The sequence below is a fragment of the Macaca nemestrina genome, chromosome 18, assembly GCF_043159975.1.
Source record: "Macaca nemestrina isolate mMacNem1 chromosome 18, mMacNem.hap1, whole genome shotgun sequence".
NCBI classification, from domain to species: Eukaryota; Metazoa; Chordata; class Mammalia; order Primates; family Cercopithecidae; genus Macaca; species Macaca nemestrina.
The window spans coordinates 290,014-313,191 of record NC_092142.1 but is presented as its reverse complement, the minus strand read 5'-3'; the positions used below and the strand labels follow the sequence as shown (position 1 = coordinate 313,191).

At 48.9% G+C, this 23,178-nt stretch overlaps 1 protein-coding gene across 8 annotated transcripts in view; it reads left to right on the top strand.

Moving 5' to 3' along the window:
- LOC105471856 (disco-interacting protein 2 homolog C-like) overlaps positions 1–23,178 on the top strand; it is a 220,576-nt gene that overhangs the window by 115,334 nt on the left and 82,064 nt on the right. Inside the window, exon 1 of one of the 8 annotated variants that reach the window (XM_071083723.1) lies at positions 20,734–21,306. The exons of the other annotated variants lie outside the window; for them this stretch is intronic. The gene's annotated coding sequence lies outside the window, so the exon portion shown is untranslated. Of the gene's footprint in view, positions 1–20,733; positions 21,307–23,178 lie in introns of those variants that run through there. 8 annotated transcript variants of the gene reach the window in all.

The window sequence follows — 23,178 nt, the reverse complement described above, 5'->3', positions numbered from 1 at the left end:
CAGCTGAGACTTGCAAGGAGGGGACTGGCTGTGGGTGTTAGGGCTCAGGGAGCTGCCTCTACTCAGAGCCACAGTGGCCAGTGAGGGCAGAGCAGGGGACCGAGGCCCAGGGAAGTCGTGTGTATGGTTCGCATCAGGTGTGCGGGTCTGCCGGGCTGTGCGGCCCTTCTCAGTCCTGGCTGGGCCTGGGGTCCCAGAGGGAACGGAGGGTCTTTGCATCTCCCTCCTCTTGCTTCCCTGCTGCTTCCTGGTCAAGGGATGCTTCTTTATTGCAACTCTGGCAGTTATTCTGCATATTAAGAGGAGTTTCACAAAATCATAGGGGGAGAGGCGGACTAGGGATTCATTTTTTTTTCTCCCCCTGATTTTATACGGAGGCTTCTACTATCCCTTACTGTGGAGGCAGAGTGCAGATGCTCTACAGTTCTCTGTCCAGGAAGAGAAGAGCTGCTGGGAAGCCACAGAGCTGATCATTGCAATAGCTCTGACATTTTAAAGTGGGAAAATGCTGATGTCTATAATAATCAGAGTAAAACTTCAGTAGCTTCAACATAAAGATGTCGAGATGATCTTAGAGCCATTTCGTCCCTAGATCCTTCTGCAGTGTGGAGTGTGACATCTCTACCAGCCGCTGGTCAGTGGCCGCCTGGGGGTAACTGAATGCTTGAAGTGTAAATGAGAACTTCTAATTTTATTTAATTTTAGTCAAATTTAAATAGCTCTATGGGCCGGGCACCGTGGCTCATGCGTGTGTTCCCAGCAGTTTGGGAGGTCGAGGAGGGTGGATCATGTGAAGTCAGGTGTTCAAGACCAGCCTGACCAACAAGGTGAAATCCCATCTGTACTTAAATATATAAAAAATTAGTTGGGCGTGGTGACAGGCGCCTGTAATCCCAGCTACTCGGGAGGCCGAGGCAGCTGAATCACTTGAACTCGAGAGGCAGAGGTTACAGCAAGCCGAGATCGAGCCACTGCACTCCAGCCTGGGTGACAGAGGGAGACTGTGTCTTAAGAAAAAAAAAAGATTTTAAAAAACCCTACATGCCCCTAGTTGCTTCTATAGGAGACGGCATGGTTCCAGAAGGTAGACTTTGTGTTGAGGACTCTGCAGCGTCAGGCTGGAGACAGTCTCCCTTCCTAGCAGCGTGGGCCGCTGGGCTGCTCTTCTACCAGAAGGGATGGTGGCGTCTCTGGGAGGTATTTGTAGACTCAGATCTGTGTGGATTAGTGACTTGTGTTACTCACAGATACTTAATTTTATGGGTAAATGAATACCTGGACTGGCTGCAACTTCAGGGCGAGATTCGGGAGTAGGGAGTGAAAAGTGACGACGGAACCCTGGGCTTGTCCTGCCATCCCCAGGAACCGGTCGGGGCGCCTTCTCGTCTGAAGTCCCAGCACGTGGTCAGGGTACCCCTCCCCTCTGAACCCCCCCGGAAGTGATCGGGGCACCAATCCCCTCTGAAGCCCCAGTACCTGGTCGGGGCACCCCTCCCTTCTGAATCCCCCAGCACATGGTCGGGGAGCCCCTCCCTTCTGAATCCCCCAGTACCTGGTCGGGGCGCCCCTCCCTTCTAAAGCCCCCAGACCTTGCTGGACTGCGGTGCTGCTTCTCCAAATTCTGCCCTTGGCTGTTTTCTAGGAATCACCTGTACCCGAACAGGCTGCGTGTGTCACTTCTTGTCGGATCTGGGGTGACGGTGAAGCTCATTTATCTTGTCTTCCTCCTCACGTGCCATATCTCACCTGTTGTCTGTCTGAGTTTGTGTGAGTGCGTGTTGTGCGTTCTCAGGCTGTGCTTGGTGCTTAGGTGACAAGAACGTCTTAGAGCAAGGGACTGCCTGCTCCAAAGGACGCTGTGAATGAATCGAGACACGGTTTACTTGTGGGGTTTAAATTTCCTTGGTGTTGGAGGCAATTAGGGGGAAACAAGGTCTAAAAAATCCCCTGGGGATGAGGAAGGCAATAATGAAAGAAATTACTCTATACACACTTAGCAGTTGGTTTAATTTGTAGGTGAATTTTGCATTTTGGGAACTACTAAAGCTATTGTTTGTAGGGATTCCTTGATGAGCTTCTTGTTTTCTGTCAAGTAGAAAGTAAAGTGGATCGGTTTTGCCTTTAATTCTGACTGACTAGAATCTACTTCCTTTTTCCCCCCATTCACGTTAGGGTGGGGATTGGACTAGAAGAGCTGTAGGATCTCTTTATTTCTGATCTTAAATGAATTTTTTCTTTAATTAGTTTTTTTGTTTGTTTTGTTTTGTTTTGTTTTGTTTTTGGTGAGCTATTACTTTTTCCTTCAATGCACTGTTCTTTGGTTTGGAAAACGGGCTCTATTTGTACCGTGCTTTAAATGTACACAATGGTTCTAAATTGCTACTTTTCGTTAAAGTTAGATACAACATCTTAATTGAAATGTCATCCATAATTGAGGCACAGTCTGAGGCCTGGAGACCCCTCTTGTCACTTCCTTCCAGCCGTGTCTCCTTCTCTGGCCACGTTGCCCCTGGCCACATCTCCTCCCCCCACCACGCCGTGTCATCCCCCCACCACGTCACCTCTGGTCACATCAACTCCCTCCCGGCCACATCACCTCTGGCCTCACTGCCTGCCTCCCTCTCTCCCTGGTAGCCTCTGTGACTCCTGCTGTCTACCCTCCCGTGGGTCTGTTCAAGGCTCCTTCCCCGTTTTCCACTCCTGAGTGGGTCTCAGGGCCTGGATGTTTCACAGGATGCAAGTTTCTTCCCTTCCAGCCGCGGGTCTCTGAGCGACAAGTCCAGAGAGGGCACTAAGCTCTCCTTACCCACCTCGAGGTCCCGAGCCCTGACCGCCGACCACCAGGGCTTTTCTGCAGGGTGTGGGGCAGACTCATGCGTGAATTGGACTAAAAAGGTGCTTCCAGGAATCCTTGTTTTAAGTGCACTGGAGCAGAGATGGGGAGAGGGGACCACTGGGTTTGCTCAGAATTTGGCCCTGCTCACAGCCAATGAGGCAACATAAGCACCTCTTAAACGAAGCATTCCACACACTGATTTTACACATGACGGTTGTGATGGCTGGAAAAGGCTTCACACAACGAGTGAGTTTGAGCTGCATTTGAAGGAAGAACAGGTCCCTGTAGGTGGAGATGAAAGATAAGGGTGACCCAAGCCATCAGCAGCAGCGGGGGTGGGGTGGCGCCGACTCCCCATGGATGGTGGGCATGGCTGAAATGCAGGAGAGGGCAGGGGTGCGAGGGAACAGCAGGGCGGCAGTAAAATTCCCCGGAAGAGAGGGGACGTGACTGAGATATTATCACATGTATACAACTGAGAGATGATCTGAGGATGATTTCTGGGAGCCTATGGGAAGAGCACGTGGTCATCATCAGTTCTCGGGATCTCTTTTTATGAAGTGAAAACAGTCATGCCTCTGCCTATCTTGTGAGCTGTTAAGATCAAATCGGATAATCTTCAGCGAGCCTTGTAAATGCTAAAGGTTATGACAGACTGTTCCAGTCCCCTTGTCTCTATCCTCCTTTCCTCCTCGGTAACGTGAACCCTGCTGGGTACCTCACTATCTGCCTGGCTTCCTCCTCCATAACGTGAGCCTTGAGTACTTGCTGGGTATCTCGCTGTCCACCTTCCTTCCTCAGTAACGTGAGCCCTGAGTATTTGCTGGGTACCTCGCTGCCTGCCGTACAGCTGGCTGTAGAATTGTCAAACGCACTTGGCTGGCACATAAACAAAAGTGCTCGCCAGGCCTTGGGAGGGCTTTGTGACATGTGGGTGCCTTCTGTTCCCTGTTAGGCTGGAGCTGCAGGAGCCCTCCTAGACCAGACAGAGGACCAAGGCTGTGGCCTCGGGGTGGGGACTGGGGGAGCTCCCTGGGTTTATTGTGTGGGTGAGAGCAAACTTCAGTACCGCTGTGGCATTGGGATTCAGGGTTCCTTCTGGAATGTTCTGAGTGAGAAACAGGAAGTGTGCACAGGTGCGTCTTCTGCGGATTTTATGGTTATCTCTTGGGAGAGCACTGGTGCCTCTGAGCTATGAACCTGCAGAACCACTTCTTCCACTAACGGCCGCCTTTATATAAAGAATGACTTACAAAAGATGCCACTTCAGATGGAGGTATTTGCAGGTGTGGCCTGAAAAATGAACAAAATGACTTTCATCTCAAGGAAAGTACCTTACCTTATTCCCAATGATAGACATTTGAGCTTTCCAGAGAATATTAAAATATAAAAATCTTGTGTCTACCACTTTCACATGTGATTAATGATGATATTGTTGCGGTTTTTGTTTTGTTTTGTTTTGTTTTTTTACCTATAACGAAATGTGGAAGCTGCTCATAACTCTGAATCAGTGTTATCTAACCAATGTGTGACTACAAAATCGTGTGCTGGTAAAAACCATTCAAGTGCAAGATGGACCAGTCGACTTAGAAGGAATTGGGACAGAAAGGTCCAACGACCAGAGCACAGACTGTGTTGCCGATAGTCTGTACGGAAGTGCCACTTGTTATATTTGGCAGCAGAGAATACCTAAAGTGATCTGAAAACACAGTGAAAATACTGCTTCCTAATTGTATATCAGCACGGGGTCGGACTTTCTTCATAAACTTCAGTCACGGTTCTGCAGCCCACTGAACGCAAATGCAGGCATGAAAATCCTGCTGTCTGAGGTGTAGAGATGTTAGGTGTTTTCACAGCAGCACAAACTGTTGCCACGCTGCTGCTTATTTTGGAAAATGGTTTCTTCTTTAAGACTGTGTTAAGATGTAATGACTTTATCCTTGTAAAAGAAACTAAATTGTTACTTTTTTTTTTTTTTTTTTGAGATGGAGTCTTGCTCTGCCACCCGGGCTGGAGTGCAGTGGTGTGACCTCAGCTCACTTCAACCTCTGCCTCCTGAGTTCAAGCGATTCTCCTGCTTCAGCCTCCCTAGTAGCTGGTACTACAGGTGTTCGGCACCATGCCAGGCTAATTTTTGTATTTTAGTAGAGACGGGGTTTTACCATGTTGGCCAGGCCGGTCTCGAACTCCTGACCTCAAGTGATCCACCTGCCTCTGCCTCCCAAAGTGCTGGGATTACAGGCATGAGCAGCCACCACTCCCGGCCTGATGAGAAAGCTTTTTTGTGCTCTTTAATAAAGTGCATAAGGGTTCCTGAGACCAAAAAGTTTGAAAACCACTGGCTTAAACCGACAAAATTGTCCACGATTCTTCAGTGTATCTTCTAATCTGTTGATGGAGAAAGGACGGTAAGGGTTGCTTTACTTTTTGCCTTTCACAACTCAGTGGTGCCGGGACAACTGGGGTATCCACATGGAAAAGGATGGACTGGACCCTTCCTCACCGTACAAGAAAAGCTCAACATGGATCCAACGTAAGGAGCTGACTGTGAGACCCATTCTGTCAGTCTGCTGGGTACCATAACGGACACCACAGACCGTGCGACTTAGACAATAGCATCTTGTTTCCTTTTTCCTGGAGACTGGAAGCCTGGGATCAAGGTGCGGGCAGGGTTGGATTCTCTGGGGCCTCACCCCATGCTGTGTAGATGGCGTCTTCTCTGTGTCTTCACAGGTTTCTCTTATGTGCATGGAGCACTAAGGACTGTGTCTAAATTATCTTAAAAGAACACCAGTAATACTGGATCAGGGCCTACTCTTAAGATCTTATGGGACCTAAATTGCCAAGCTAAGGCCCTGTATCTAAATACAGTGACATTTTAAGTTTCTGGGGTTGTGACTTTAACATGGGAATCTTGGCGGGGGGTGGGGGATGGGACAGTTCAGCCCATGACACCTTTAGGGGAGAATCCTCGAGAAACTGTTAGCTTGGATTAGGCAATGTTTCCTTGGCTGAGACGTCTAAAGCTATAACAAGCAACTGAAGGGAAAAAGATGGTATCAAAATTAAAAATGTTCATTTCAGAGGATACTATTAAAGTGAAAAGACAACCCACAGAACAGGATACATTATCAGGATAAGGACCTGATATCAAGAATATATTTTAAAACTCTTAATAAAAATCCAATTTAAAAATGGACAAAGGATTTGAATAGACATTCTCCAAAGAAAGACATGTAAATGCCTTAAAAAGCACAGGAGATGTTTAGCTGAATTCGTCATCTTAGAAATGGAAATCAAAACCACTGTGAGATACCACTTCACAACCACTGGGATGGGTAAAATCCCAGTATTGGACAGTGACTTGGTGGTGAATTTGGGAAAACTGAAATCTTGATATATTGCTAGTGGGAAGGGAAGTAAAATGGTACAATTGATTTAGAAAAGTCTGGCAGTTCCTCAGAAAAGTTAAGCATGAAATCACCATACGACCCAGGAATTTCACTCCTAGGCATATGCCCAAGAAAATTGAAAACATTTTTACAAAAAAAAAATCTTATGCAAGAATCTTCATAGCAGCATTATTTGTAGTAGTAGAAACAGTCCAGGTGTCTGTCAAGAGGTCACTCACTGTGAGATTCCACTCACCTTGGACGTGAAAGATGTCAGCACCGAAGGTCATGCCAAAGGTCATGCACTGTATGATTCTCCTCACAGCAGATGTCCAGAATGGGCAAATCCAGAAAAACGGAAGTCGGCTGGCGATTGCCAGGTGCTGGCGCAAGGAAGGAGCAGGTGCTGACTCTTAATGGGTTCAAAGTTTCTTTGGCCCGTGGTGAAAAAGTCCCAGAATTACATACTAGTGGTTGATGTGCAGCTTTGAGAATGTGCTTAAAAAGACTGAATTGTATCCTTTAATATTGGGGCTTTTATGGTTTTTAAATTCCCTTCAATTTAAAAAGGAACTCAAGAACTTCTTTGGTGTTGATATTTAGATGGTGAAAGAGACAGTATCCAAAACAAGTTACTATGTAACTCATGTCGCCAGAGTTAAACTTCATTTTCTGAGGATCTTAAAGGAAGTGTGTGAGCCTAGGAGACACAACGATCCTACACTAGATGTTACACCCCATCTTACTGATTTCTATCTCACATAACCATATTCAGGGAAAACCGACATGTAAACGTGAGCTGAATGCTATGCAGAGGCACACTCCTCTTACCCGGATGATCTTTAGTGGTACAGTAAGAGATGAGGTCATAGCAACGTTAGTTTAGTTAAATTTCTATGGCAACAGAAATTTGGCACATCTGATGAGTTAGATCTCTCTGCACAGCTCCTAATGGGGTTGCCCATTTCTGTCTGGTGTCTGTGTATATTCTCGCTGTGGAAATAAGTGATAGCACCTGCACAAACACTTGCCCGGAAACGTGCACGAAGCTGGTGAAGGCAGAGGACAGGCGAGAGGGAAGCATGGCTCAGCCCTGGCAAAGAAGACCGTTATTCCGATCGCAGAAGATTCAGGAACACAATCGTTGGGAAGACTGGTGATGTCCGTGGATCTCACCGCTGTTGTGTTGTATCTGTGCAGCCAGTTATCGGAGCTGTCAGAACCGCACGTGTTGGTATTGGTGTCATCACTCAACGCTTCTGACTTTTCCTGGTGCTGAGGATGACTGCATGTGGCGGAAGCAAAGTACTGACCTAACACAGATCATCAGATCCCAGTTCTTTTTTTTTGAAGGGGGGCAGGATTAGAACCACCCCCCCACACTCCCCAATCCTATAAGAACTGGGATCTGATAATCTGTGCTGTCGAGAGAGGCAGGGTTAGAACGCCCCACTCCCCAATCCCATTGTTGAAAATAATAGTTGGCTTGGGAGGGTTTTTACTCCTAAGGTTGAAGCTGTGCATTTCTGGAGCCTGGGCTGTCAGTCATGGTGGCTGGGGAATGCTGGGGCTGTGGTCGTCCGGCCGCTGGCAGCCATGCTGGTGGGTCCTGCCTCTTTGACATCGTTCATTTCTGAAGCTTGCTTTCCCCGGTGTTGGAAGTAGCAGCACTGGAGGAATGGCCGCCTTCCTACAGCGAAGCTCTGCCAGGAGAGGAGAAGACACGGAGCGTCTGTTCAAGGACGTGACGTTCTGGGCACCGCACCATGCGTTCTGCTTCTCAGCGGTGCCTCTTGGTTGATGTTACCATCACCTGGCATTTCCCAGGAGGTAACTCGCAGATGTCACACTGATGGAAAGCCGCAGCAGCGCAGTTCGAGTCCAGGGCCAGCTGGAGCACATCAGCAAGGTCAGGCTGGACACATGTGCTTGCTGACAGGAAAATGACAGGAAATATGTCATTTCAGGGAAATGACAGGAAATGTGCTTCCTGGCAGGAAAATGACAGGAAGACGACAGGAAAGAGGCCCATGAGGACAGGAACCAGTGGATTCAAGGCAGGGAACCGAAGGAGTGAGTCATCACAGGGTGGGAGGCTCAGGAGCCAGCAGGCAAGTAGGATGTGGCCTCAGGGTGCTGCTGGGTTGGTGAGGGGCCTTCTGTGACTTTTCCAAGAGTGCAGTCAATTATAGGGGTGGGTGCCGGCTCCCGCAGATAAGAGCCAAGCGTCTTGCAGGAGACCAACGTGTGCACTGGGAGTTCCTAGTTGCGTGTCCCAGCATGCGGCCCAGAGGCCCCTGACAAGGCTCAGTGCACCAGGGACACAGTGGACTTTTGGTTCCTGACCCAACGAGGAAGTGAGGGAGTGAGTGAGGGCCGAGACACAGATGCAAGGATGCACAGGATGGGGTGCAGTCAGGTGGAGAGTCATGCTGTGGGGTCCGGGAGAGATGGGTTCGAGAATAAATGGGACCGGGTTGCAGTCAGGTGGAGAGTCATGCTGCTGGGGTCTGGGAAATGTGTTGTGTTTGCTTCTATGTGAACAGCGGGACCTGAGCATGTCTGTGCTTTGACATTTAATCTGTACACTATCCTTGGCAGGGTGTGTATCTCTGTGGCAGAGGACACCGCGGCCACAGTGGATGTCAGTGGCGGTGGCTGGACTCACGGTCCGTGAATGTTACATGATCGAACGTGTTTGGTACATTCTCAGCTCCTGCCCAGGTGCCTCCCGAGTATCCGGTGCTGTGGCTCCCCACACCCTTCCCATCTGTGTGTAGCATGACCACCATCTTCCTACCATGTGTTTGTGCTACCACAGCTGCCATGTCTAACGGGCACTTTGCTTTCCAGCTACTTTCCCATAACCAAACCCTTGAACGACTTTGCCTGCGTTTCAGAGATGATTAGGGTATTAGTCTTTCAAGATTGCTCTGAGGATTTCCAAAAGCAAATGCAACTTACAGGGTGCAAGATATTGGAAATGACAGTAATTATAGATGAGTTTTCTCAGTGTGTTGATTGCGGTAAAATTACATAGCACTCTATTTTTAAGTGTATGGTTTGGAGGCATTAAGTGTGTTCACACTGTGGTGCCACGATCACCGCCATCCATCTCCAGAACTTCCTGGTCTCCCCACGCTTGAAACTCGGTCTACCCAACACCAGCTCTCCTTCCGCCCCAGCTCTGGGAAGCACTACAGGTTGCTTACAAAACAGGCTTTTTCAGTAAGAGAAGGGGCAAGGAAAAGAGCTCTAAAGACTGTCTTGAGATTTGAGGAAGTGTTTTAGGTTTTGCTGTCTGGTTCCCGGTGTAAAGGAACTATTGCGGATGTGGGAAGGTGAAGGTCTGTGATCTCAGGAAGTGCTGGGCTGGGCAGCTTTCCCACTGTGACGGGGGAACTTGCCCTCAAACCCGCCTGAGATAATCGCGTGAGGATGGTGCTGCATTGTGACAGCTCTGAACTTGATCTCCTTGAACGTTGCCAAGTACATAAGCTTTGGCGGTTACCGTCTAATGTCTGCGGGAGACCTAGAATTCGTACATTGTTGACTTTAGAACACTCTCATTTTTATAACACTCTACCTGTTCTCAACAATAGGAAATATGCTGTGTCCTTTTTTTTAATGCCTTAATATTCTGTCTTGTGGTGGCAGTAGTTACAGCGGACGCTACTTCTGGTTCATGGTCATCGCCAAACACAAGCTTCTGGAAACCGTGTGAAAAATGAAGGGGAAAGTGCTTTTCTGCAAAGGGCTTTTTTGAACATCCTGTTTTTTTCTGGAATATCTGTTGTGGTGTAAAACGTTTTCATATCTAGGGGTTTGTAACGTGTTTTATACTGGTTAGCTTTGAAACCCCATGTTTTTGCATGTCATGGGGCTGCTTTATCCTATTCTATGATATAGCTGGTTTGCAACACTATTGGTTATTTCACTTTAAAAACCAAAGCAGCTTACAGATTGAGTGTGATTCCTGTAAGAATTTAATTGTAAAATTGATTTGTGTTCAATAAGCTTACTGGAATGGCTAGAGCCGTGGACAAAAAGATAAGAACATGTCAAGTCTCTGGGCCAGGAAAGACTTCCAAATAATACAAGTGATACACGGTAATTTCTTAACAAACAATTAGATTTAGTATATAACTGGTTAAAACCTCTATATTTTCTATTATAGCCATTCCACAGTGCCCATGGGGGTGGGCTGCAGGACTGCCTATGGAATCCAAGGTCTGTGGGCACTCAAGTCCCTGCAATAAAATGGCATCGTGTTTGCATATGACAGATGCACATCCTCCTGCAGACAGTCATGTCAGGGTTGCTCGTAACAGCTATACCATGCACGGTCAGCAGTGACGGGTGTGGGATCACACTGAATCTCATGTGTTTTGCTGTCTGTGTCACTGTGTCCCGTGTAAACGGGAATCATTTGTAGCTTAAGGTAAAATAGGTAACAGGAAACACTACAGAATGGGCACGAAGGCGCGCCCCTCATTACCCCGTGTTACAGCCAAGCATCTGCCTCCTGGGGAAGAATCTGTTCTGTGGGGAGACTAGATGTTGATGATTTCCGGATGTGTGAAGGGAAACTCCCTCCGAGAAGCGTGGCTTTGGCCGGAGCACATCAGACGAGAGTTAGCGTGGCATGGAGTTTCCACAGTGCCCCTCAGGCCTGCTGCTGCTCTCCTCTCCCCACCCCTGGCCCTGACTCTTACCAAGGGAGGCAAGTTCAGCTCCAGCTGAGCCCCGCACAGGGCTGTGGGTCTCTAGGGCTGGTGCCCACCTTCGCCTGAACAGGCTGTGTCAGAGGAGGGTCTGGCTGTACTTGAGCTGTGAGAGATGCTCTCAGAGATCCAGCATCCTGAAAACCCAGGTGCTGAAGGTTCCTCCTCTTCCACCATCCTGCGGGGAAGGGGGTCTTATCCTGCTTCCCCTCAACCCGAGCTGACTTCTTGTCTGTTCTGTATACCTAGGTTTTCAGAGCAGTTATTGTTAATCATCTAGCAGACAAACAACCATAAGGTGACAGCCTGGGAGGGTAGACGGCGCTGGAAGGTAGTTTCCTGAATAACAGCGTTCAGTTTCCTGTTTTTCCATCATTTGACCCAAGGCCCCAAGATAATTGAAATACCGTCAGCCAAACACCGATTTTTTACCTGAGGTTTTTATTTTTTCTTTTTAAGTTATGGGTGCAAACTTATAACCAGGGACCTGACAAAAGAGAAGGATTTATTTGCAAAGTGAATGTCGGGGATGGTTGGCATTGGCCAACTCTGACTAGCAGGGACCCAGGCTGCTTCCGTTCTGCCGCCCGACTCCTGACCCTCCAGCTCCTGCCCCTGTTCCCACCAGCAGGAAGAGGAGCGGGGAAGGTGCCTTTTCCCCTTTAAGGGGATGAGGTGAGAGTTGCACCTGCCAGTTTGCTAGTCCCTGGGGTGATTCTCCAGCATGGGTGGGAGTTGGGTTTGGAGGCCTGAGCCCCGTGAAGCTGGGGTTGCTGTTCCCTGAGCAGCAGGAAACTGGACACTGGGAAGTGGGGTCAGAGGGTAGCATCCGCAGGAGGGGCCTCTCGTCCCGTTTGACATCTTCACTGCAAAAGGGGGTGTGGGCTTCATGGTCCATTGACAAATAGAACGTTATTTTTGTGTTGTTTTTTAAGCACATCGAATCCTAATTCCTTTGGCCTTTACTAAAGTGGCATTTTGTAATTCCACATGATTTCATTGATATACTCGCAGGAGAGAATGCTTCCTGTAAACCAGAAGGATCTCTGAGACGGTTCTCGGCCCATAGAGAGTTCATTTTCCCAAGGTTAAAGACACAGCCTCAGGCGGGGTTGAGGACACACTGCAACAGCCTCAGGAAGTCCTGGACATGTGTCCAAGGTGTTTGGGACACAACTTGGTCTTACACATTTTAGGGAGACGTGAGACATCAATATATATGAGATGTACGTTGGTTCGGTCCAGGAAGGGAGGCTCGGCTCCAAGCGGGGATGGGTTTCCAGGTCACAGGTAGATCAGACAAATGTGTTTCTGGTGTACCTTTCTAGAGGAAGCAGCCAGATCCGCATTTATCTCCGTGTGCAGATGGGGACTTTGAATTCTCTCCTCTGTCCATGAGGAATTTCCTTGTGGATCGGTTGTGAGGGAGGTACGTGGCTTTTTTTCCTCCTCCCCCCAGTAGCTGTCTCTCTTCGGAAGAGCATGGGAGGCAGGTTTGCTCTAAGCTCTTCCTCACCTTGACGTCCCTTTATCGTAGTGATTTTGGGGTCCTGAGATGTAGTTTCAACTTCATGTTTCTGAACACACTGGCACTGGAAACAGTATTGTAGGAGGCATCTAACTTACTTAGAAGAAGAATCTATTTGGAAGGACTTGAGCACATTCCTCCTTGAGAGAACCAAGCCTTTGTTTAGTTTGCTTTGCCCCGAGGCTGTTACGCTGCCCCAGGCTGTGCGGCCTTAGAAAGCTGTGCCCCTCTGAGCTACTGCCTGTGGAATCTGGTGACTTTGAAGTTAATCCAGCAGCTACATGTTTTGGAAAGCAGATTGCCTCTTAAAGTGTTGGTGATTATGATTCTAGCACTAGAATTTCAGTGTGTATTTTCCACCTTCTTACTTTGTCTCCTCATACACTGAGATGCTGCTGCATTTGCCCTTAGGCTTCACGGAGGGAGGGTCAGTTCTGACCCTTTCTTAGATATTGACCTTGAACGGACAGAATCGAGATTCAGAAAAACTCTCGAGCTGTGAGAGTGTGCTGATATCTATGTAAGTGGGGTTCATGTGTCAAACTCAGGTTTAAGAAAAACCAATTCTAGGCTGGGCATAGTGACTCACACCTGTCATCCCAGCACCTTGGGAGACTGAGGTGGGCAGTTCACTTTTGAGCCCAGGAATTCGAGACCAGCCTGGGGAACATAGCAAGACCCTGACTCTACAAAAAATTAAATAGGAGTGGTGATGTATACCTGTGGGCCCAGCTACTCGGAAGCTGAGGCTGGAGGTTCACCCAAGCCTGGCAGGTTGAGGCTGCAGTGAACCATGATAGCACCACTGTACTTATGGTGCACTGTGCCTGAGTGACAGAAGAACAACCACCCCCCCACACACAAAGTATCAATTCATGCAGTGGCCAGTTCTGCTGGGACCACCTGTTAAGGCTACTCTGGGCCTCACGGTGTGAGAAGGGTCTGTCCAGCGGGTGAGAAGGAGTGGCTTGAAGGCCTAAAAGCCAGTTGCTGTGGTTCAGCATGACTGCGGGTGTGGAGTTGGGGGAACGGCTCTCCATGGCATGAGTGGGTAAACGGATGGGCTTCCAGAACGAGCCCCTGTGACTTTGCCTGGTTTGCATCCGTCCAATACAAATCCACAGGCTCTTACTCTAGCAGCTTCTGCCGGGGCTGATGGACTGGCCTGGGGACAGAGGGTGCCCTCAGAGCCTCAGGGTGCTGTCTGGTTTAGGAAGAGCACTTAGTCACCTAGATCTAGGATTTATGACACTACAAGGGGACTCGTCACACTCGGAGCAGCAGCCATCTGCATTCTAGACTTGGTTCTAGGCAAAGTATTTTGGAGCCTGTTGGTACCCTGTGTTCTGTTTATGTGTAAAACAAGTTAGAGTTATAACTAGTTAAAACCTATTTTTAAAATTTTGCCACAGAATATGGCAATTGTGGTGGAGCCTGGCCAGAGACCCCCACACTTGGACGCTGCCGTGTGCTGGGGCTGCAGGCGTTGACTGCATCGGCTGTCCCTCCCGGCGTGTCTGTGTTCTTGACACGGGCGCCCATCGAGGCTCGGCCTGTGAGAATCGTGCCACCGTTTGTCTCCGTGTTCCTCTGAGGTTCCGCAGACTTCACGGTCCCATGGCAGAGCGTACGGTATCTGTTTGCATCCTGATTTCCCCAAACCCCAGGACAGGCCAAGAGTTCGTTACACACAACTGCAGAGGGCCCCGTGGTGTGGATTTGCGGTGACACAGCCTTTCCCCAGCTCGGCCTTCGTCTCCAGAGTTGGCTTTAGGGCGATAGAAGCTTCCTTCAGACTGGGGGGCCCTGAAGCTTTGGTGCTAGGAATTCGGTGACCAGCACGGATGATACCCCATTTCTCTGCATTTGTAGCAATAGTTGTTAACATGACCACGAGATGTACAGAGGAAGGAAAAAGGAGGTTTTATTTTCAGAGTAACACTCTGTGCTTTGGGAAATGTGGTCTTGGGGGAGCTGTAAGCACACGCCCCTCAGGAGGAGAGGAGGCCGCGGCGTTACACGTTCCGGGGTTTGTTGGCTGTGTGTGTTCATCGGGCTCAAGGAATGTCTGAACGTTTACAGGGAAAGTGGGGTTTGTTCATCCGGTTCGTGCAATGTCTGAACACTTACAGGGAAAGTCTAGCACACATGCAGTGAGTTAACCTGTAACATCCATGTTCGCCTTGGGGCGAGCGTAACATTTGAAATGAGGTGGACTGGGCGTGTCATATACAAAGGTGAGCTGTTGGGTGCAGATGTTTATGCGCAGCCTCAGTCACAGACAGGACTGGCTCAAGGTCTGCAGCTTGTGGCGGGAAAGGACACTCACGAGGTCATTCTGTCCAGTTGGGGCTGCCGGCAGGGTCCCGGGGGGGGTTGTCTGGTCAGCCAGCGTCTGGAGTCCACCCAGGTCCCGTGGACAGCGTTCCTCTAAACCAGGCTTCTGATTGTGGAGGAGACTTCATGCTGGTTAACACACTTTACAGGAGTACTGCCGTGGGGCTTTGGGGTTGACCTTCCCTATGATGCCAGTTACATTTCTCTCCAGATCTCATCATAGCCACAGAGATTGTACCTCCTCTGACAGCTGGGGGTGCCATGTTGATATAGTAATTTATTGTATTAAACTTTTTATTACTATTTTAATAACCTTTTTTTTTTCTTTTTAAAGAGATAGGGTATTGCTGTGTTACTCAAGCCAGTCTTGAACTCCTGGCCTCAAGCAATCCTCCCACCTCGGCCTCCCAAAGTGCTGGGCTTATAGACGTGAGCCAGTGCGCCCAGCCTACAGCCATGTTTTTAAAACTCAGCAGTTTAAAAATCCTACTCCTTTCACCCCCTCAAGCAGGCTGGTTGGCCTTGTGCAAACTGGGGTGTCACGATCTTAGCCTCCCCCTTTTATTTTTCTCTTTGGCCTCAAGTTCTGATGAGAACAGCAGTTACAAAATGGGCATTAGGTGATTCTTCCGTTACTAAAGCCAGAATTCTCACCAGTTGGAGATGTTTGTTCCCAGGATCCCAGAAAGCTGTTTTGAATCAAGCCCGTAGTAAATAAGTAAGGAACTAAACTCTTGGTCCTCTACTTAGTACCAGGGGAATGGGTTAGTTGCTGATGCCCTTTGATCTGTGCTCACGTGCTGCATCTCATCACGGGAAGCAGAGTTGCCCTGTGGAATAAAGCCCGGCTCATGGTGGCAGGTCGAGACGCTCGGGGCTGTCAGTCCCTTATACAGCGGCAGACTTGGAGACTCAGCATCGCGTGCAGAGCCGGGGCAACCGGAGTGCATCCACTTTAGAGACCACACGGACGGTCGGTAAGGTGGACGTCCGGGCATATGGCCTTGATAGGCCCACTGCGAGATGAATTAGGAATTCGTTAGCAAAGAAATCAAACTCGCCTATGGGTCCCAGCTGCTTGGAAGGCTGAGGCGGGAGGATTGCTTGAGCCAGAAAGTCAAGGCCGCGATGAGCCATGATTGTAATACTGTACTCCGGCCTGGGTGACATAGCGAGACTCCAAGTCAAAAAAAAAAAAAAAACACAAAAAAACCCCTCAAACCTTACTCTTCATAGCAGGAGGGAGAATTTGTCAAAGTAACTGCAACAAAATCTTAGATGATATAATTTCAGTGGCTAAGTGAGCTGTCCATCCCACGTGGCTGGCTCACAACGCAACAGAGCCAGGTGCTGCTGCAACTGCCCCCCTCCCCACCCGATTGCTTGTGGACATTTTCTGTTTCCCCATATCTCCCTTTTGGATACATAGCTCGCTACTTTATAGCTAAGCATCAGTAAAACAGGTTGTCTATTTTGAAAAGTAACTATTATGTCTTTTAAGGACAGAAAATGAAGCAGGTGACAATAGCATGGCGATCTGGTGAATAGATTTAGAGGAATATTTAATACTTGGCACCACTCTGAACCCTTCTTCTCTCATGCTAAGTTACAGCTACCGCCTTCTAGGACAAAACACTTTGAGCTCTGTGAGTAGGAATTAAACATGTTCTAAATCAGAAGTTTTAGTTAAGAAGTATTTTACGTGAAAGCCCAGATCCTAAGTGTTTACTGTACTGGGGTGTGGTGTTGAAGAAGGAACGAGGGCTTGGGGCTGTGTTTATGGTGCAGCGTCCGGGTTCCCATATGTGAGATGAGGGCCATGAGACACGGCCTGGAAGGTTCAGACTGTGGGATTGAATGGATCTACCCACTCCTGGAAAGCCTCAAGTCTAACTTGACTTGGGCTGGTTTTAGGGAGATGCTGGCAGCGCTGCCCTCACAGGTTACCGGGAGGGGCTCTGGCACCGTCCCCGTCAGGTGTCTCATGATCAGTCCAGCTTGCTCTTCTCAGAAGCTGCTGGTCGTGTTCTCGTTCCTGTTGTTTGTTGCGTGTTATTTAGGGTTCTGTTCATGTGGGGACCTAGGAATTTTTCACAGTGAGAGGAGAGCCGCTGAGCCGCCTTCCTGCCTGGACGCCAGCCCCACGGAGGACCGTAACTGCTTGAGGTTGGCTTCTGCCCCCGGCCTCACCTGTGGAGGCATTGATGCAGTGGTACTTTCTAAGCTCCTGGGGCACACAGTGCTGTTGTGTGGATCCACAGGCCACTGTGGCGTCCAAGCACGTGCTCCCGGAGGAGAGGACTCTGCGGGCACTGATAGTGGGAGCTGGCTGAGAGTCCAGCAAGTGAGACTCCCTGTGACGTGCACAGCTGCCATCTGCACAGCCCCTCCTGACGCCAAGATGGTCGTGCGATAAATGTACAAAGCGCGTCTCCAGCAAAAAGCCGCCAAGTGTCCACATCCAGGATATCCACCACGGTGGCCTTTTGGTGTTAATCCGATGAATGTGAGCGGCAGGTGGTCTGCATTGAGTGTGACTGTGCCACTGCAGTTTTGTTCTCATGTCTTGATGAGCATGAACGGTTCCTGACGAGGGTAGGTAAGGATGCTGTGACCTGAGACTGCAGTATTGTAGCTTGAGGAACCAAGGAGTTCTTCTCTCTTGCAAAGCCGTCAGGGAGGATGTTCCAGGCTGGTGACTGCTCCATGAGGTATTCAGAGATCCAGGTTTCTTCCCGACCCCTGCTCTGCATTCCCAGGGACATGGCTGTCCTTGCTGTGGTTGGGACTGGGTGATTGCCATGCTGGCAGGGGAGGCTTAAGGTGAGAGTGGCCGTGATTTACCTAAGTTACATAATGGCAGGGAGCCTGGGAGTAAAGTGTAGCCGTAGCCTGGAGGATGGATGATGGATGTTGGTGAACGACTGGCTGCACTCACCGCACCTGTCCCAGGAATGGGGAAGGATGGCTGAGTATGCCATTCAATGGTACCTGGTTCTTTCAGATTTGACTTCCTTATGGATTTTCTGCTGTAAAGAGGAGAGAGCCTGTGGTTCTAGGCCAAGCATCTCACTCATCTCATAACATCTTGTATCCCTCAGCCAACATTTATGTCAAGTTTTAGAAGTCCTATCAAACTGGCAAGCATTTCTCAATTTGGTTTAACCATTGGATTTTATATCTGTGTCTGCATGTCTATTTTACATCTATGTGGTTATTTGACACTCTGTAGTACCTTTGTAATAGGTTCTCTTTGGTGGAAGTTACTTTCAACAAACCCTTGCTGCTACTTGAATTTTCAAGGTTGCAAGTAGAAAGGAGAGAATAAAAACCACATCTTCTCTAATTTTAAAATTTGTTGTTTCTCAAATCACACCAGAAGTACAGATATTACAAATTACAAAAGCAACCAGAATCAAGGTTAAGAGATTTCTGGGCGATTCTGGCTAATCAGCAGTATTTGCTGAGGTGTGTGCAGCAGACCAACATGCCAAAAAGCCCGGGACGGGGGAGAGATGGGAGGCCAGGCTGTGACTTCGGAGGTGCTGTTGCCTCAGGGAGAGGAGCTAGATGTAGAGAGGATAAATGGACACAGGTGTGACCACCGCCATCCTTGCCGTGGCACGGAGGTCTTTGTACAGGGACCTTTGTGAGCTGAGTTAAAAATTGAAACAGAGAGTGCAATGCATTCTTAGTTTTTAAAATAAAATGCTAATAGAGAACATTTTGTTTGTAAGAATGTAAAATGTTACATCTTTGTTAAAGAATAATAATTTGCTTCTGAGATCTTTGTGACTGAGATTTGAAATCTTAAGTATGGTTTTTTCTTCCATGTTTTATACATATGCACGTATACACATACATGTAAGGTATATAAAAGGAAAATAAGCATATCTGTATTCACATTTATATACACTTCCATAATGTGTATACTTCTAGTCACACATAAGTCTAAGAGACTATGACTTGACTTGATAACCATGAGAGGGTAATTAAATAATTTATCTGCTCTTAGCCTTGCTTTTGTATGTGAGCAGGGACCCTGCGAAACGCGCCTCCCGCGTTCCAGGCCTCACACAGCCCGTGCCAGGTTTTGGAAGCAGGAGTTAGTCTGCAGCCACTTCGGGAAACATGTGGTTGCCAGGATTGCCTACAGCTCCAGGCTGTCTCCAGTTCCAGCCTCCCTGGGGTAGAAGCTGCCCTACCAGGGGCCTGGACATGGACGTTAGGGCCTGGAGCCAGGGAGCGCTCCTGAAGCGGGGGGCTCCCCTCACGGTTGGGCATGAGAACCGAGGATAGGAGGCGGAACCAGCCTCGGGCCAGTGCACGGCCTCCCTGAAGTGCTTGCGGGAAGCCCCAGCTGTACTTTGCTGACCCCATAGACAGCACCACACTCTGTGAGATCCCCCTGGCCCACCCCTCAGGTTCCTAAAATGATGAAGGTTTCCTGAGCTCTGAATTTTTAGGTCTAGGCTAAAAAGTCCTGGGACAGGCTCACAGGGTTCTTTATGTAGAAATGATGAGTGTGCTGGTGACTCAGAGCAGGCACTGTACCCTCACTCCAGGGTCCTTTGTGCCAGGTGGAAACGAGCGTGTGGGTCACCCAGAGTCCCTGCATCCTCACTCCAGTCACTGCTCTTTGGTTTCTTAATTAAAAGCCTAAAAGCCTTGATAATGAAAATGCATTCTCCCCAGAGAGTCGAGTTTCCGGTTATGGAGGCTCACCTGTAAATGCCGTGCCAGGTCAAATATGCTGAGATCTGGGCCAGGTCCTGCTTCCTGCTCACGGCCAAAGCAGGTACTTCATTTGGGAGGTGACCCAGGGGGATATCTGAGAGGCCTGCCGGTCCCCGAGGGATGAATCCGCTGGCATTCACATTCTGCTCCGGCCTCCATCAGCTCCTTCCTACCTGCAAACTGCCAGCTTTGACGTTGCCATCATTGGAGATATGTTAGGGACTTGGTATGGGTTGATGCCCATAGGACCAGCAGATGGTGGAAAGGTGGGAACCAGGGCTGGGAGGGTGGTGACCACGGCCAAACTGAGAACCGTGGTGGGCTGGGAGGTCCATCTTCTGTCTGAAGTGTTTTTTAAAATAAAAAACATTGTCTCAGGAGCATGAGAGGGCAGGCCACAGACGGGGAGAACGCATCTGTAAAAGACTCATCTGAGAAAGGCTGTTATCCAAACCGTGCAAGGAACTCTCAAAACTCAACAAGAAAATGAACAACCTGATTAAAAATGGACCAAAGACCTGGACAGATACCCTAACAAAGAAGATACACAGATGGCAAATCTACACGTGGAAAGATGGCCCGCGTCTTATGTCATAGGGCGAGGCGTCACTGTGCACCCATCGGCCTGGCCAAAACCTGAACTCCGACACCACCACGTGCTGGTGGGTGTGTGGGCATCAGGACCCTCACTCATCGCTGGAGGAAGTGGGGCAGCTCCTGTGGGAGGCAGCATGGCGGTTTTCCGTGGAACTAAGCTCTCTGACCACAGAAGCAATCACAGTCCTGGCCGTTTACTCGGAGGAGCTGAAAGTTTACTTCCATGCGGAAATGTGCACACAGACATTGACAGCAGCTTTATAATTGCCAAAACTAGAAAGCAACCAAGATGCCCTTCAGCAGGTGAATGGACAAACTGTGGTATGTCAGATACTGGGATATTATTCAGCACTAAAAAGAACTGGACCCCTAAGCCATGAAAATACACAGAAGGATCATAAACGCATGTTGCTAAGTGAGACTCCAATCTGGAAAGGCTGCCTGCTGTCTGAGTCCAACCACAGCACAGTCTGGAAAAGGCAAAGCTGTGGAAACAGTAAAACAATCAGCGGCTGTCAGGGGTTGGGGAGGGGAGAGATGAATGGGAGGAGCATAGGGGGTGTGTAGGGTGGGGCAGCAACTCCAGGTGGGGCTTTCATGGGGGATCCATGCCGTTCCACGTCTGTGAAACCCACAGAGTGAGCAGCAGCAGGCCGAGTCCTCGTGTGAGCTGTGGACTGTGGGTGGTGGTGCCGTGTTGATGCGGGTCTGTCGGTCGTAGAGACATGCTGGTCTGGTGAGGGCAGGAGAATGATGGAGGCTGTGCCTGTGCTGGGAAAGGATATGTGAGGACTCTCTGTACTTTCCTCTTGATTTTGCTATGAACCGAAAACTGCTTTTAAAAACGTCATTGAAAAGGCAAACAAAAAAGTGCTGGCCAGACAACATCAGTGTGAGGGTGTGGCCTGTGTTCTACGTTCAGAATTTCCCTTTTAGAATACACGTATCTAAATTTTTCAAAGTTAAACCTTTGCATTAAGTAACTCACTACCAAGTTACAGTATCAGCTTGAGCACTGCCAGGATGGCCAGGATCCTGTATCCTGACAGGCTTCTCCCCTTACAGGTGCAGTTGACGTCCATGGCCACATCCCAGTAAGCGGCAGGGCTGGAATCAGGAGTCAGGCTTTGCGGGACAGAGAGGAAGTGAGATCTTGTAAGCACGTGGCTGAGGGCGGGCAGGGAGGAGCCCGTGGCGCAGGGAGCCGGCAGGGATGACTTTTTGACCAGTTTTCCTTATCGCTGAGGCCTTCTTAGACTTGGGGAGTTGGGAGTCCCCACTCTCGGGTGCCTCAGAAACCAAAGGCTGCTTGTAATGCTCAAGTTCCAGATGCCTCAGGGGGAGGTACCTGGGTTGTTGGGTACAGTTCCGTTATTTGCTGCTCGGTGGGATTTGCCCGCAACATTTCTGATTGTTTTTAAGAGCTGATGTTTGAGCTGCTTAAAATCACATATGGATGTCGATTTATCTATAAAAGTTAAGAATGGAATTTGAGTGCAAAGAGTTGTGAAAATGCTCAAGGTTATGTACTAATGTATACATTACATTTGTGGAAATATTTGAAAGTGCAGGATTTACATTAAACACTTCTCTTGATTTTTGTAATATCTACCTGTCATTTTCCCATTTGATTAATAGATGTCAGAGGGCTTAAATTTTGAGTGCCTGAATTCACTGAAATTAAAACTTCTTACATCAAATGTAATTAAACTGAATGTAGCAACAGTGCGTGCTTTTATAAGTACTGATTAAAAAATATATAAAAACACATATCCATGAACATGCAGATGGGGGCAACATATTAAACCATGGAAGTAGAATTAGTATTGTTTTCTGAGAAGACAAATTTTTAAAAAGCTAAGGGGTCTTATAACTTTCTAGTTTCCAACTTATTTGCCCTAAAGTGGAAGATTGACAGCAGCAGAAGAGGAGATCCTGGGCCAGTGCAGGCTCTGGGAGCAGCGGGGTGAGTGCTGGAAGGAGCTGGCTGGAGGCAGAGCCAGGGAGGTGCTCAGACAGGCCAGGACGGCCTCAGGGCATGCGGCTCAGTGAGTGAGAAAAGGTTCACATTTCTTGGAGAGCCCTTGACTCTGCCCACGGAAAACCCAAACTCCTTCCAACGGGGATGTGCATCTCATGTAAAAGTTGTTACTCCCAGAAAGAAAGCCAGTGGATGTAGAAATTTTATGTATGCAGAAATAATTTCAAATTTGTTTCTAACCTTATCCTTTTCTTCCCCCATCTTAATGTGTGGTGACTTTCTGCAGGTGACGCACACATCTTAGGAGAGCGCTGTATTTCAGTTGCTGTTGGCTCTGATGTGACTTTGTGGTGTCCGATGTTCTTGTTCTGAGGTTCTGCCCAGAACGTGGCTCCTCCCTGCTGAGCGTTGCTTGTTGAAGGCCCGTGTGGAAACTTTCCCTGTAAGCTCGTTGACCGCAGCAGTCTTGGTTAAGAAACCTTTGGACCTCCTGAGACTTCACACAGCCTTCTAACCTTTCTAGTGTGTCCTTTTCATTTTACTGTTCCCCATTAACCCAGATGTTTTCTAGAATGTAAGTAATTGCTGAATGCACGGTGGGGGGTGCCCTCCGTTGGCTCTGGGGAGAAGCATCGCTGTTTCTCCGGGTGGAGCTTCCCGCCCACCATGGTGTGCTCCAAGACGCAGCAGGGTTCTTTGGCAGAAATAATCGTCGAAGGCCTGCGTCTCCGTGGCAGGGTGGCTGTGGGTATGGGACCTCGCGGCCATACCGGCCCCTCCCCATCAATGGCACCACGGAGAGGAGCAGGGGGAGGCCTGGGATCTGTCTCCAGAGTCACAGATGTGCTTCCGAGACTGCGTCGTCCGTTTGTAACTAGACATGCAGAGAAAGTGTTGGAGATCAGCAGGAGACGGTGTCTGTCCCTAATGAGCTCAGGCGTGCCCTTGAGAGGGTCAGGTTTCTGTGCGGCTGATCTGGACTCAGCCTGGCTGTGGCAGTGCAGGTGACTGCTGGGCTTTGGCAAGGCTGCACCCACTATCCGTCT